Consider the following 15350-nt stretch of genomic DNA (forward strand, 5'->3'; position numbering starts at 1 on the left):
ATTGCATGAGTTCCAAGTTTTGACAAAATCTTTTACCTTTCTAATAACAAGACATCTATGGTTTAATAATGCTTTCTACAAATTCAAGTTAGGATGCTTGCAAAGAACTTTTATAATGGTACTCCTCTAGAAGAGTTGTGAATTTCTCTATTTGAATATACTGCTTGCCTCCAGACAAAAGTTGGATGATTTGTTGGGTTTTATAACAACAAAAAAGAAATACATTGAAAATTTGAAGCTTTATGAAAATGTATTTGATCAATAAGAGGTAAGCAAATTTTATGTTAATATATGGGAAACTGTTCTAAAGATGAGTTGTTGATGTTCAGGTATTTTCAGTTGTGTCTGACTTTTTGTGACCCCGTTTAGTATTTTCTTGGCAGAGAAATTAGAATAGTTTTTCTTCTTCTCCAGCTCATTTTGCAGATGAGAAAATTGAGGCAAACAATGTTAAGTGGTTTGCCCAGAGTCACACAATTAGTAAAAGTCTGAGGCCAGGTTTGAACTCAGGAAGATTTGTCTTTCTGTCTCCTATCCACTGTACTGCTTAGTTGCCCAGAGGCAACTGTCCACTCTTATTTGTGGAGTTAAAAATCTGTCCCTAGAAGTGTCATACAGAATCTGAGTGACTATTTTTCAGTAATGTTATATATGTGATTACTATATCTGGTGAGAGTTTTAACTATATGACTTAAGGGACCTTTTACACCAGAATTGTATGTGTGATTTAGTGATGTCTCCTCTGATCTTTCTCCTGATTGTCTAACCATTTACCTCACATCTCTACCTTCATGTCCCATGTATACCCAAAAGGTCAAAATAGAATTCATTTTCCCCATAAATCTGCTCTTCTTTCTGAGTCACCTAGTTATGTTCATTGAATTGCACCCATACTTTAAACCTCTGAGCTATCTCTGACCCTCTCTCCTTTATCTTCCCATATTCAGTGAATAATTAAATTGGTGCTACCTCAACAGTTTTCCTCCAGTTCATTCCCTCCATCCACTGCCATAGTTTCAATTCAAGATCTTATTACTTCTTGCAAGACTATTGCAAAAAGTCTCTTTCTGCCTCCTAATTTCCTTTTATTGAAAAATATGACTGTTAAATTAATCTTTGCACAGTTTTTTAGCCAGATCACATTGCCATCAACATCAAAAACATTTAGTGGTTCTCTAGTGAATAAAGTCAAAACCAAAGGTGAGAAAATCTTTGAATTAAGAAACCAGAAGTTTCCTCTCCTCTCTTTTTGGTCCTTAAATTATCATAAACAATAGAAGTAGTGTTTTCAATGCATGAAAAACATTATACTGTCTTTCCTCTCTCCATATTCCAGGTCTAAAATGCATTCCCACTTCTGTGAAGCCTCCCTTGGAGCCCCTAATTACACTTCTCTCTTCTTCCTCATTTTCCATTTATTATATATATGTACATATATATATATATAATATTTTTCACTTATTCATAGGCATGTTTTTTTCTCCTTGGTAGAATGGAAACTTCTTGAAGGAAAGTATTATATCATTTTCATCTTTATAATGCTAATACCTACACAATAACTTATACATAATAGATACTGTTGAATTTGATTATAGAATTCATTGCATTTCTACCATAATGTATATATGACATCATTTAGTATTTAACCAAGTTTTTTAAATTGTAGCAAATAAAATATTTGGTTCTAATATTGCTAGTTTTACTTCATTCTGTTTTACAAGACATCATCTATCATTTATGATACAAAGAAAATTATTATTCAAAAGATATATGAAAATATACAAGTTATTTCTATTACATAAAACCTACTTCAAATAATTGAGTAGTTTTGCTGAGATCCATGTTTCATGGAAAGGCTGCTTTTTTGGTAAAGGAAAAAAAATAGTTCTATCCTTAAGCTCTCAGAATATCAGAACCAGTGAGCTTCACTATAAACCTATGGTCATTATCAAATTCATAAGCCAGTTTTTCATTTGTTTAGAAGAGAATGCAAAAAAAAAAGTCATAAAAAGTAGAATGCAGCTTGGTTCCTCAACCCAAATGTAATTCCAATGACACCATTAATTTTCTGCTCAGTTGCTCTTCTAATTGTTCATTACTTAACTCTATTCTGGCTCTCCTCCTGTCAGTCAGATGCTCCTTATCCAACTCAGTTTCAGATTGTAGAACTGGAAGGGGGTTCAAGCAATACCTAGTACCCCATTTTACCAAGGCAGTAAAGAAGGGCTGCAGAGTTTAAGTGATTTGTGCTTAGACACAGATAGTAAATCTTAGATGATGGATGTGAACTGAGGTTCTCTGCCTCTAGGGCTGGTTTAGTTTCTAGTGTACCACACTGTGTGCCCAGTGGGATCTTATGAGGGTGGTGCTCCCACCCTCCAGGATCTGAACACTGTTATTAAAATATTCAGATATCACTTAGCTTTTCTGCCTACCATGGCACAGTGTAAACTTCGTTTTCTATGTGTGTTCTGGGTTATTTTCATTTGTCTCCTATTTCAAATAAAACAAGGCAAGCAAGCAAAGTTTTCAAGTCTGAACTTTAGATTTCAGTTTGAACTCAGCTTAATGAGATTTTGTGTAGGATTTGTTTTAATTCACCCAGTGCAGGCAAAAGTCATCATAACTGTTGAAAGACACTCGCCAGTCTATTTCTGAAGAAAGAGAAATCACCGTGTTCCATAACCAGCATTCCTTCTCTGACCCTTTAGTTTTTCATTTGAAGGCAGTAGATGTAATTTTATTTTCCATTTTAGTAGCACAGAAGAGGGAGTAATTGTGGTCCATTTCTACATTTTACTGCTAATGGTCCTAATAATTGTGAATGACCCTGAATGATTTTCTCTAGGAAGTTTTCCAAAAATAGGTTATAATTAATGCAATCTGGACCAAACTATCAGCATTTGCAGTCTTAAATAGATATCTAGTATGGATGTATGTTCAGAAAAAGAAACCTCAATTTTCATTTACTTTGTACCTTACAGAACTATATTATACTTGCAATAAGTATACAATAAATGTTTTTTAAATTAATAAATAGATGACTACATTTGAATTGAATTGTCATTTAAAAGATAGTCTATCAGAAGTTTTCATGAGAATAACTGGCATTTGATAGCAAATGCCAAGAGCATCAGCATTAAATCTGTGCATTGGATGGTAGGAAAAATGGAAGAATGCTGATGCATGAATAAAGTCAAAGTATTTTGCACACAGTAAGAGCTTAATAAGTATTTATTGAATTGAGTATTTAGATAAAAATTCTATAATTTGAAAACTATTCCTATAATTTATACCATTTATTTAGTTTTTCAGCTTGATTCCAATCTTTTATTTATTTCTGTAAGCACTTTGATTCTTTAAACTTATTTCTTTGGCCTATATATCATTCTGTATCCCTTTTATATATTGTTGATTAAGTTTTTACCATCTTCCCTTTAGATCAGAAGGTTCTGAAAGAACCTGTCTTCCTTTTCTTTGGTTTCTCTCTACAGTGCAGGTGCTGTGGGGATGGTGTGTGCTAATGGGTTTAGTAGATGGCTTGTTTTTTTTGTTTTGTTTTCTGGTAAACTGTATTTAACAGTAGATGTAGATCTCTTCCTCAGAGACTACGTATGAGGTTTATTAGACAATCAGTATCAGATGTTGATTAAATATTCTTATATAGAAAATTTTTTAAAATAACAGAATGTAGGGCATTATGCAAAGTCATGTTTAAAAAATAAATAATGATTGACCTATCTTTTCAAGAGTTTGTCTTTCATTATAATAAAATTATGTAAGCCATATATAGCATATCATTCTTTTGTAAGAATTTAACATGTTTCTAGTTAGATTTTTATATGGATACAAAATTAATAATTTTAAAAGTAAAAGCATTTTATAGAATAGATCAGTATAGCCACAATTATATATTTTATTATGTTTATAAGGATTTTATGTGCTTTTCTAGATCAGATAAGGAATCTATGTCTATTCAGATAAAATAGCATAATATTTGCATAAAATACTTCATCCTTGCCTGTGCTCAGGAAAATTAACTTTAAAAAAAGAGTATTACTTTTAAAATGAAATAAATGGGGGTCTGATGTGAAATTAGATTCGGACTAAAAATTAGTTCAGTCAACTCCATTGCCATGGAGGAATTCATCTCTAATCTTTAGACCACTACAATAAGGCTGTCATCACTTACGGCAACAAACATAGGAAGCAGGTGGTGTATGTGAATATCTGAACCTGAAATTCAAAAGTCAATGTGGCGTAGCAAAGAGAGTCAGGGAGACCTGAATTCAAGCCTTACCTCTGATACAATGGTTGTATTACCTTTGTAGAGTCATTTAACTTCTCAGTCCCATGGATAATTCTTTTAGGACTGTAAATTGCAGAGAAGGGTATAATCTGAAGTGGTAGATGGGTTTTATCAGCAAGAGGTCTTTTTAACCAGTGAAATTATGTGTCTAGTTTTCCCTGTCCCCCAATGGAAAAAAAAATCAAATTCAAGTATATGGCCTTTAAATATCGGTATATGCCTTTTAAAAACATTAGACTCCCTATTTAAAAGTTTATAGAGAAGCTAAGCAGTGTGGTCTTTTTACATATAATTCAAAGCTTCAAACTGGCAACTAATGCTGTGATTACTACAACCGCAATTCTTATTGAAATTTTGGGGAAAAGACCTGTGATATGGAGAGTTACACCTATTTTTGTCTTCATCAGTGTCAGCTCAGTGTTGCAAAGGAGTCCTGCAAACAGGCCTAAATTCAAATATGGCCTCAGACACATAATAACTGTGTGGTCTTAGGCAAGCCATTTAACCTCCGTTTATCCCGCTTTCCACATGTGTAAAATTGGGATAATAACTCCCAGAGTTGTTATGAACATCCAAAGAGATAATCATTGTACAGCACTTAGCACAGTGCCTGGCACGTGGTAAGCACTATGTAAATACTAGCTATTACTATTGTTATTGTTATTTAACAGAATGAGAACATGAAGCTCCCAGAGGTTGTGACTCACCCGTCCCACAGCTAGTAAATTAAACCATGTTAAATACAGAACTAGGCAAATGTCGCTTTGGAAGGAGGACACCAAAGCCATTAAGTTACATGGGTATAAGAGCATTTGTCTCCATGCAATTTTTCTGATACAAGTAAGGCAGAATGTTTGCAGATTACACTTTAAAAATGCCATCCTTTTCAATTGGCAGCATGTGTGTGTCAGAAGTGATTCCATGTGTCAGACTCTGGATACTTCAAAAAAGATAATAAAGTCCTTTGTAGATTGCTTTGGGCAAACAAACCACCTTTTTCCAAACCTTAGGATAAGACTAATCCAACTGCAAAATCTTGGGATCATTCATTGTGCCTGAGAAGGGAACACATTTTCAGCATGTCTCAGACTAGACAAATTCTTAATTTCAAGTCTGAACTTATTTTTTAAAATATTTCTAAAGCTATATTTTAATATTATGGATTTCCTTTGTAATCGTGTGTTTTTTATTTTATACATTTTTAATGTGCTTCTGAAAAGAGGTCTGTAGGCTTCACCAAACTGGCAAAGAGGTACATAATACACAAAGGCATTTAAGAATCCAATATGGTGGGAAAGCAATACTACTCAATAAGAGGTCCCTTACTTTTAAATTGTTTTACACTAGGTCCTTAAAGTCTAAAACCCAGAACCCCAGAGTATTCTTTACTGTGGAGAACATCCTTCATAAAGAAGCTACCTAGAGTCCAATGCTGCGTATACTAACTGCTCTGCGGGAGGAGAGGAGAGTTTGGAGGCAAGGTGGAAGAAAATTAGTTTTTAAGTATTCAATTTGCAGTAAAAAAAAGGTCTGGGGCAAGTGGTAGAAGAATAATACACCCCATTTTAAAATCCATCCCAAAAATAGTTAACATTTATACACTGTTTTAAGGTTTCCAAAGCACTTCCAGGTCCAGATTATCCCCACCACACACAAAAATACATCTTCTATTCTCTCTGATCCTACTCCCTTGATGCTGACTGCCACTGGAAAGTTATACAACCAAGTGCATTGGGTCCACTGCAGGTTTATGTAGTGATTCCTTCCAAAGGGAATTCCAAAAATCTAGAAGAATATTTGCATTCCAGTAGTAAGCTATTATCAAGGCAGTGCAGTACAGTAAAAACAAGACTGGCTTTGAAGTCCAAGATCCTAGGTTGAAATGTTATCAATGCAATTTACTGCCACCTCAGGCAAATCACTTAACTATCTTGCCTTTGGTTTCTTTCCAGTCTCTTCCAGCACTAGATCTATGATCAAATGATTCTCCAAGGGTGCCTGAATATGAAGTGACCCACATAGAGCTTCTACTTGTTTCTGAGTAACATCATAAACACTTTGAAGTCTCTCATCCTTTCAGCTGTTTTTTCCCCACCCCCCAACTCCAGTGGTTTTTCTCTCTCCCTAATCGTTGAGGTTCACCGACTCAATGTTCTTGCCCATCAAAACAGGAAACATCTGATATCATTTGTACCATTCATAGGCTGGGGCTCAAACCCATTCATATTAATGCCTTAAATTTCCCAAATGTTTGTATTTTTAAGACTTTCATTTCTAATTATAGAATAAAAGGATTTGTGTCCCATATAAATAGTTTGGTGACAGTTTGGAAATGGAAGAGATAGTTGTCCCTGAAATTATGCTATTCCTGTGACTAGTCTACTGGGCAAATATGTTTTATTTTTTACTTTTTAGGGCATTTGAGGAACTTTGATGAGAAGGAACCACAGAGTACTTGGGTTGGTTTCCTTCTTTCCCTCCCTTTCTCCTTTAAATTTAATCGTTTCCCCACCTCATCTTCTATCACAAAACCTCCATTCTCTGAGTATCCAGACCTATTTTGTACACTCTTCTCTCACCTTTGCCTCCATTCCTCATCCAAATTTTTAGCAAGGTGATCCTGCTGCCATGTGAGGACAGTTAATTCAGAGCTCCTAGAGTTTTCTTCTAGAAGAAACCTAGAATTTCTTCTTCCTCAAATCCTCTAGTGTAGTGGTCATCCATGGAGAAAAATTATAGCTGCTTGGGAAAGAGCTAGATGGAAAAGAACTAGAAAGACCAGAAGCCATGAATAGAGAATGAGGCAACTCAGCTTTGGGTTAGTAAGGGGAAAAAAAATCAGCCTTTGGGGAATAAGATCTCAGAATAGTCACCTTTTAGAATCTATAAAAGAAGTGATCACTAAATTCAATTCAACAAACATTTGTTAAGTGTCAACTATATAAGATTAGATAAAAATGGATCATCCTTTACCAAGTTTGAAGTATGCTAGAAGGAAGCATTGTATACATGCATATGTAATGTAGCCCCTAGGGATCCCTACCATTTCACAGGCTGGGTTACAGATACTCTGTGATTATATATACAGAAAATAATTAATTCCTAGTTAATGCATTTGATAAAAGGAAAAGTAGCAATAAAATATTTCTCTCATAAACAGGATTTCTCGCATAAACACATATGCACTTGTGGAAAGAGCAGATATAGCCTAGAGAGGCATGTGTAGAGTAAATACATGGCCAGGACATACCCATGGAAGGGTATGGTTGTTTACTTAATTCAGGACCATTTCTTTTCCTTTACAGGGTGGTGTAGCATAAAAGTCAAAGGATTTTTGCTACAGTTCTTTATGAAGGCAGACCTCTGATATACCCAGTTACAAAACTAAGGAAAACACTCTTGAGGCTTTTCTTCCCATAAAGAGGGTCTGACTGCTTTTATATTCTTAGCTGTAATAATCATTACCTCTTTAAAAGGGGATTCCAGTCTCCAAGATTCAAGCTTCATCTAACTAGTGTCTTGCAGGATTAAATCTGTTTTTAACTATAACTTCCTGCTCCTGAAGGGTAGTCTCTTCTAGGATCCTGACTCTGACTTACAATTAAAAATATTTTTGACACTGAAATTTATATCTGATCGCTAAACTACACACAGTAAGTGTCAGTTTTGAATCTGCTTTCCCAACCAACTGCTGCTAGGTTGCTCAGTGGGTAGAGTACCTGACCAGTAGTCAGAAAGATCAGAGTCCCTGGGCAAATCACTTTACCCTGTTTGCCTCAGTTTCTTCATCCATGACACGAGCTAGCAAATGAAATGGCAAACTATCTTTGCCAAGAAAATCCCAAAAGGAACTATAAAGAGTCAGATATGATGATAAAAACAACAATAAAGATAGTTTTAGTCTCCCATACAAATAAATAGGAAGAAATAAGTCACAGAAACAAAACTAAGCTCAGTCAGCAAGGCTATTCTTTTCCTTATGATATTCCTGACTTTAATACCACCAACAACCAAACTTCATACACATAACTTTAAAATATAATCACATATGTGTACATATAAGGAAACTTCAAATCCTTTTTGGATACAAAGGAGAAGTACCTTAAAGGGGCTTATTAAAATGACAGGGACTCCTTTTACATACGTCAGGTATCAGGAAAGGTGACATATTTATGCTGACTAGAGTATTAGAGAATAAAAAAAAATAATGTAAGGTAAACACCAAATTATATTTGTATATTTTGAAACAATATTATCCATACTTCCACAACAACAACAACAAAAATTCTATCCTGCATAAAACATGAATACAGGACAAATATAGTATGTTATCACATGGTTAGTAAACTAATAACTTGATAAGATATATAAGAGGAATTCATGGGCAAAAAGTTAAATATAAGCAAAAATATATTGAGACAGTGCCCCCCCCCCAAAAAAAGGCTAATGCTCTTCTCTGCTATATGGAAAGAGTTATAGTATCCAGAATGAGGGAAGTCATAGGTGCTTATGACAGATCCCTCCTTGAGTTTTGGGTGCCTTTTTAGGTGATATATTCTAGGAAGAACATTGATAAACTGGAGTACTTAAAGAAAAGGGTAACAAGGATGCTAATACAATGGAAAACATGGCACATGTAGGTCTATTCATAAAAATGGCAATTTTTTTTTAGTTTGAAGAAGAGGAGGTTTACTCTAGACATCATAATTATCTTAATTTTGAAGTGTTGTCGTATGGATTGACTTGTTCTGCTAGACTTCAGAGGGCAGAGTAATGAGGGGAAATTGTAGAAGAGAAGGTTAACTTGGCTAACTGGTAATTTCCTAATAGTTAAAGCTGTTCAAAAGTAGAATAGGTCGCCTTAGGTAATTATCCCTCTGTTAACATCTTGAAAATTTTTTCCCAGTTAAGCATTTCTTTTTTCTTCTTTCCACTCCCCTCCCCTACATCAAATTGGTGAAAAAAAGAAAGGAAAAGTTAAAAAAGAGAGGATTTTTGTAAAATATGTGAACTCAACTGTTCAAACTGTTCAAAACATACTCCCATGTTGGATTTGTTCCCCAAAAAAGTATGCCACATCTGCATTTTGAATCTATCATCACTCTTACAGAAGTCTGTTTCATCATTTTTCCTGTGGACTTGTGGTTGGTCCTCACATTGATCCAAATTCTCAGATCTTTCAAAATTGCTTTTCTTTATGATATTGTTATTGTATGTATAAATTGTTCTCCTGGTTTTTCTCATTTTACTCTGCTAGTCTTTCTAGGTTTCTCAGAAACCATCCAAAAATATTCAGCTATATCCATAGACCAATGTGTTCAGCCATTCCCCCAATTGATGGACACCTCTTAGTTCCCAGTTTTTTGCTACATCTAGAGGAACTCCTATGAATATCACTATATTTATAGGATCTTTATACTTATGTCTTTTCCTATTTTTACTTTGATCCATTTAGTGCTGAGATCTAGAAAGAGATGGTTGGCTAAAATGATATGCAGTTTAGTGATTTTGAAAATAGTTCCAAATTGCTTTCCAGAATGGCTAGACCAGTTCAAAACTCCACTAAAAGTGTGCATCAATGTTTTCCTATAGCAATTCTCATATTTATCATTTTCCTTTTTTGTCATCTTTGCCATTCTGACAGGTATGAGCCAAAAACTCAGGATCACTTTAATTTTCATTTCTCTAATTACTGAAGTTTTTTTTTCTTATGTTTATGATAGCTTGGATTTCTTCCTTTGAAAAGTGGAAGCTTGTATTCTTTGAGAATTTATCATTTGAGGAGTGGAACTAAATGTCACTTATTGCTAATGTTGTAGAGGATGAGGTTTTTGATTTTCCATATTTGTAAGATGAGGGAGTTAGATTAAATGGTCTCCAAGGAATAAACTCTATATCTATTACCCTATCTGGTAATTTTTGAAAATTTTTTCACTATATGCCCATTTATGTGTATATGTACACATATACATAAACATATGTGTACACAAATATATATGTGAATGAAAAAGCATTAATTAAGCACTAATATGTACCGCACACATTTCCTCTTAAGAAATCTCATTTTAAAGAAATAGAGATTTAGTAAGGTAATTTATATCCTGGCAAATATGATAAATCAGTAATTATGAGCTGTTCATCATTTGTATCTTATTATCATGCAGGAGAATAATAATTATTAATATCATGCAATATAATTCAGGTGAGCAAGTTTGCAAATGTGATTATAATAGATAACATATATATATGTACGTATTCTCAGTTGTTATATCTATTATTGATATAATGTATAACATGGTAGGGGACTCAATGGATAAAGTGGCCTGGAGTCAGGGAAGACAAAGTTCAAATGTGACCCTGAGCAGATCACTTAGCCTCTATCTGCCTCAGTTCCCTCATATGTAAAATGGGGATAATAGTAGCATTTTACCTGCCAGTGTTATTGATAGAATAAAAGGAGTTAGTATTTGTAAAGAGCTTTATAAACCTTAAAACATTATACAATTGCTGCTGTTTCTTCTTGTTATGGTTGATTAACTCACAACTTCAAAATGTTATAGGGAACATTGGTCCTGACTCCACAGAAAATAAGATAGCTTCTTAAGATTTGCTGAAGCAAAGTGATCCCATCTCTTATTCTGTGGGATTTGAAGTACCCTGTCCTGACAGAAACATGCCTCTGCTCCTGTATTTTCTATGGAGATACACTAGAAGATTACTACTTCAGGATAACAATTAACTCCCTATTTTCAGTACTCTACATTCAGTGAAACAGCAAGTCATTCTCCTTCATCCAGGCTGAAGTTATTTTTAACTCTATAATCTTAAGGGTAGATTGAGGTAAACTTCATTATATTCATCTGGAATCTGGTAAATCACTCTGGGTGTAGCAACCAAACACGAGCCACTGTCTACCTGAATGTATCGTTACTTAGTGGATTTCTGAGTTCCATCAGTGTGAGGATCCCCTCTACTGATATAGATCCCAATGCACCCATGACTGCCTATTTTTGGAGGGTGGGAGAATGAGCTTTAGAAGGCACCAAATGTTTTCTGAGGACCTTTCTAGCTCTAGATCTTTAGTCCCCTCTGATCCTTTGGTCCTGTGCACCTCTTATCCATACCTTTCTAAATGACCCCAAGGAATCCACTCATTGCTTGAGGCGTCCTGGAGCATAAATACTATTCAATAGTTTTTCCTCATTCTTGCCACATGACCAAACCTTATTCTTTTCAACTTTATACTTCTTTGATTTTATCTTTTAATTGCCTTCTCCTTCAAAACTACTTTTTTTTTATCATGTGATACATCCCTGATCACACTCACCATGTGTCTCTCCATTATCCTTTGGCTGCCCCTCATTTTCACGATTTGCTAATTTGTCTGCCCTTTTACATATAATAATTTCAACCTATAAAGCTATTGTCCATAACAAAACTAACTGGAAAACTTGTAATGCTTATGCTTATTATTGCTACTTTGCTAATAATTGCAATAATGGGCAGTTAATATTGCCAAGAATAGTAATAGCTGGCATAACTCATCACTTTAAGGTTTATAAAGTACTTCATATGTGTTATTTTACTTGATTCTCATAACAACCCTGTGAGGTATGTACTATTATTATAAGTTAATACCTTTTGCTTTATGGAACATAAAGAATACCTTATCATGGATATGTGGCTATGAGGGCCAAATCTTCTACTTAGTGCCCATGAGGGCAAGTCGCTTCATTTTTCTGAACTTCAGCTCCCTCATTTGTAGAAAGGGGATTATATATATATATATATATATATCATATATTATATGATAGTTCTTTAATCTGTCCAAGAGGCATCTTCAGTTTTGGGCTTAAAACAGTGCTTCAGTAGAAACCCTCATAACAGAGTAGGATGAAGCTTATGAGGAATCAGCCTAACCTTGAATCCCAAGAAAAAGGAAAGTCCATAGTGACACAAATACAGGCAAGAAACAAGAAATTTCCTTGCAGAATGATAACTGAGAAATTTCTAGAGCCATGATATGGAACTGAAATAGCAATGAGAGCCACTATTCCTTCCATAAGGATTCCTATAGACTGCATATTGACTAAGTTTTTAAAATGTAAAGTCATCTGTTTGATTGCATTTTAATTAATTTTGTTAAATATTTTCCAATTACATTTAAATTTGGTTTTGGTCCTTTTGCAGGCAATGTTTTTGATCCCTCTGTTCCAGAGTACTCTTGTAATTCTTTCAGGTTAACCAATATAAAGCAATTGTCCATTTGAAGGATATTCCCATGATCCTGGATATCAAGCCTCTGTAGACATAAGAAGGAAGTTCTCCATTTAAATATTACTCCCTTCCCCACCCCCTCCTATGGATTCTGGGAATCCAGTGGCTGACTTCCCATTATCTAGTCATTATGTGGGATTTAAGAAATGTCACATTTTGCTGTCAACTGTATCAGAAATATTGCCTCAGATAGATGTATGGTATATCCAACCATGGAATTGTGCCATATTCCCCAACCCAGAAATCGTTCCCCAGTACTATGTTTTGGGGAACTTTTTAGCACTATGAAGACAGAGAAGTTACTTAATAGGCCATTATAAGTGTTCACTTAGATTAATAGTCCTTGGAGTCCTAATTTTGGCCACTTGGATTTACCTAGACCAGACTCCAATGGTACCAAGGTTTCTGAAAAAGAACCAGCAGAAAATGATTAATGTATTATTATGAGAGATCACAGAACAACAAAATTCTCCCACATATTGAATATCAACCAAGAAATCCAAAGAGAAACATCAATAAACTGCTTCATCCCTCCTATTACACCAAAAGATCTAGAATCCCCAAATTCTGGAAGAAGTAGTCTGTCAAGAAAGTCAGCATTAACTCAGGTGAACAGACCAAAAGTCACAGCAAGGGAAGCTCTGGGGGAAGTGGAAGAAGGTAGGGTGAAGGAAGGTATCTTCTTGACCAGGAATTGTTAACTTTGACCAGGTATATCAAAAGAGGTGAAAACCTGTAGCAGAAGTTAAAGAAATTAAGGAAAACACCAACTAGGACTTTACCTCTACATTTTAAGAGTTTGGGAAGAGGCAGAGCCTAGTCCTGGCATGAAACCCAAAATGGAAAACTTAAGATGGAGATATGAACAATTAGAAAAAAAACATTGAACAATATGAAAAAGTAGAGCAAGTCAAGACACAGCCTCCAGGTAAACCTAGAAGAAGGGAGTAACTCCACAGCTTCTACAAGCATATGTTCAAAGAGAAAAAAAAAATCTTGATTATCAGGATTCTAGGAGTAAGGATAGGGATGGAGGGTATGATTAATTTATATAGGGAATTCATAAATGAGGAAACTATCTACCAATGCTTATCATTTTCTGCACCAGTCTTCTCTGATTGAGCATTAAGAGATAAAGTGACTTTATATAAAATTCTTATAGCCAATTTGTGTGAACTGGATTTAAACTCAGGTCCTCCTAGCCCCCAAACCACCACTTTATCTGATAGATGAAAACTAAAATCAATCAAGGAATTTTACAAATGGAATTAAAAGTGAAATTAGAACTCTAAGGGTATGGAGGGGGGGTGAGAAGAATAAATAGCGAAGAACAAAAGATGCAAAATTAGCCAAAAATTGAAATAACTGAAAATTGTCTATATTTAATGGAATTCAATGACTCTATAAAAGAATAAGAAACATTACAACAAAATTCATGGATTTTTAAAAAAAGAAATTAAAAGATATTTACCATCAAAAATGACTAATATGGAAAATATCAAGGAAAGATAAATTTAAGAATCAATTTTCTTAAATGGTGACCAAAAAAAGTCTGGCAATCATATTTCAAGAAAGGCACAATAGACAATTAAATATACTTTAAAAATTCATTGAATGGTACTTAAGCATTTTAATCAAAGTTATTTCCATTAAAGGGAGAAATAGGCAGTAAAACTATAATACCTTAATGTTTCCCTCTCAGAAATAGGAACCAACAGGAAAAGAAGATGAATATAAAAGTAGTTAAGAAAAACTGAATAGAACTTTAGGAAAGTTTGAAATGATAGATTCCAAAGAGGGAGAGGACATGTGTGCATATAACCTCAGAGGGAAGAGCCTGGCAGCAGGTAGGGAGGGGACCTGTAGAATGAGCCTACAGAAGGTGGAGTTTGAGAGGAGCCCTAAAGGAATTGAGAAAAGCTGGGAGTCTAAGGTTAGGAGAATCTAGGGAAGCAGAGTAACCAGTATAAAGGCAGACAGTCAGTAGATGGAGTTTCATGTATGAGGAATGTCAAGTAGGCTAGAGAAGTATTATAGAGTGTATGGAGAGAGTCACCATATAGGAAAGCTGGAAAGGAAGGAAGGGACTAGATTATGGAAAGCTTTAAATGCTAAATAGAGGACTTAATATTTAATCCTGAAAGTAACAGGGAACTGGTGGAGCTCATTAAACAGGGAGGATGACATTTCCAGACAAGGGCTTTAGGAAAATCACTTTGGCAGCTAGTGGAGGCTGACAAACTAATAAGAAGGAAAATCAATAGTTTAGGAGGGAGGAGATGAGGGCCTTGCTATGTGATAGAAGAGAAGATAATATATGAATGATTTAAAGGTTAAAAGGGCAAGATATTTATAGCAAATTTTTTATGTAGAGTAAATGCAAGGGGCATTTGAGGTGACTGGGAGGGTGGTGATTCCATTAGTACTAATTGGAAAGCTTGGGGAAAAAAAGTTTTTGGGGAAAGATAAATTCCGTTTTGGCCATGTTGAATTTGAGATGCCTTAATGAATATTCAGTTTGAAACATCCAAAAGGAAGTCTGTGAACGTGGGGCTGGAGTTCAGGAGAGAGATTTAGACTAGATAATAACCAGCTATAAAGCTAAAGGTTGCACAATGGATAGAGCACTGGATGTAGAATCAAAAATATCTGAGTTCAAATCCAGTCTTGGATACTTATTAACTGTGTGACCCTAGGCAAGTCATTTAATGTCTGTTTGCCTCAGTTTCCTCACCTGTAAAATGAGAAGAATAATAGCATCTAC

At 34.8% G+C, this 15350-nt stretch overlaps 1 protein-coding gene across 9 annotated transcripts in view; it reads left to right on the forward strand.

Annotated features, from left to right (window-relative positions):
* The window catches only part of MBP (myelin basic protein), a 266252-nt gene that overhangs the window by 51425 nt on the left and 199477 nt on the right, over positions 1 to 15350 (forward strand). The window contains exon 1 of one of the 9 annotated variants that reach the window (XM_001374217.4): positions 14346 to 14433. The exons of the other annotated variants lie outside the window; for them this stretch is intronic. The gene's annotated coding sequence lies outside the window, so the exon portion shown is untranslated. Of the gene's footprint in view, positions 1 to 14345; positions 14434 to 15350 lie in introns of those variants that run through there. 9 annotated transcript variants of the gene reach the window in all.

The sequence above is a fragment of the Monodelphis domestica genome, chromosome 3 (genome assembly GCF_027887165.1).
Source record: "Monodelphis domestica isolate mMonDom1 chromosome 3, mMonDom1.pri, whole genome shotgun sequence".
Taxonomy (NCBI): domain Eukaryota; kingdom Metazoa; phylum Chordata; class Mammalia; order Didelphimorphia; family Didelphidae; genus Monodelphis; species Monodelphis domestica.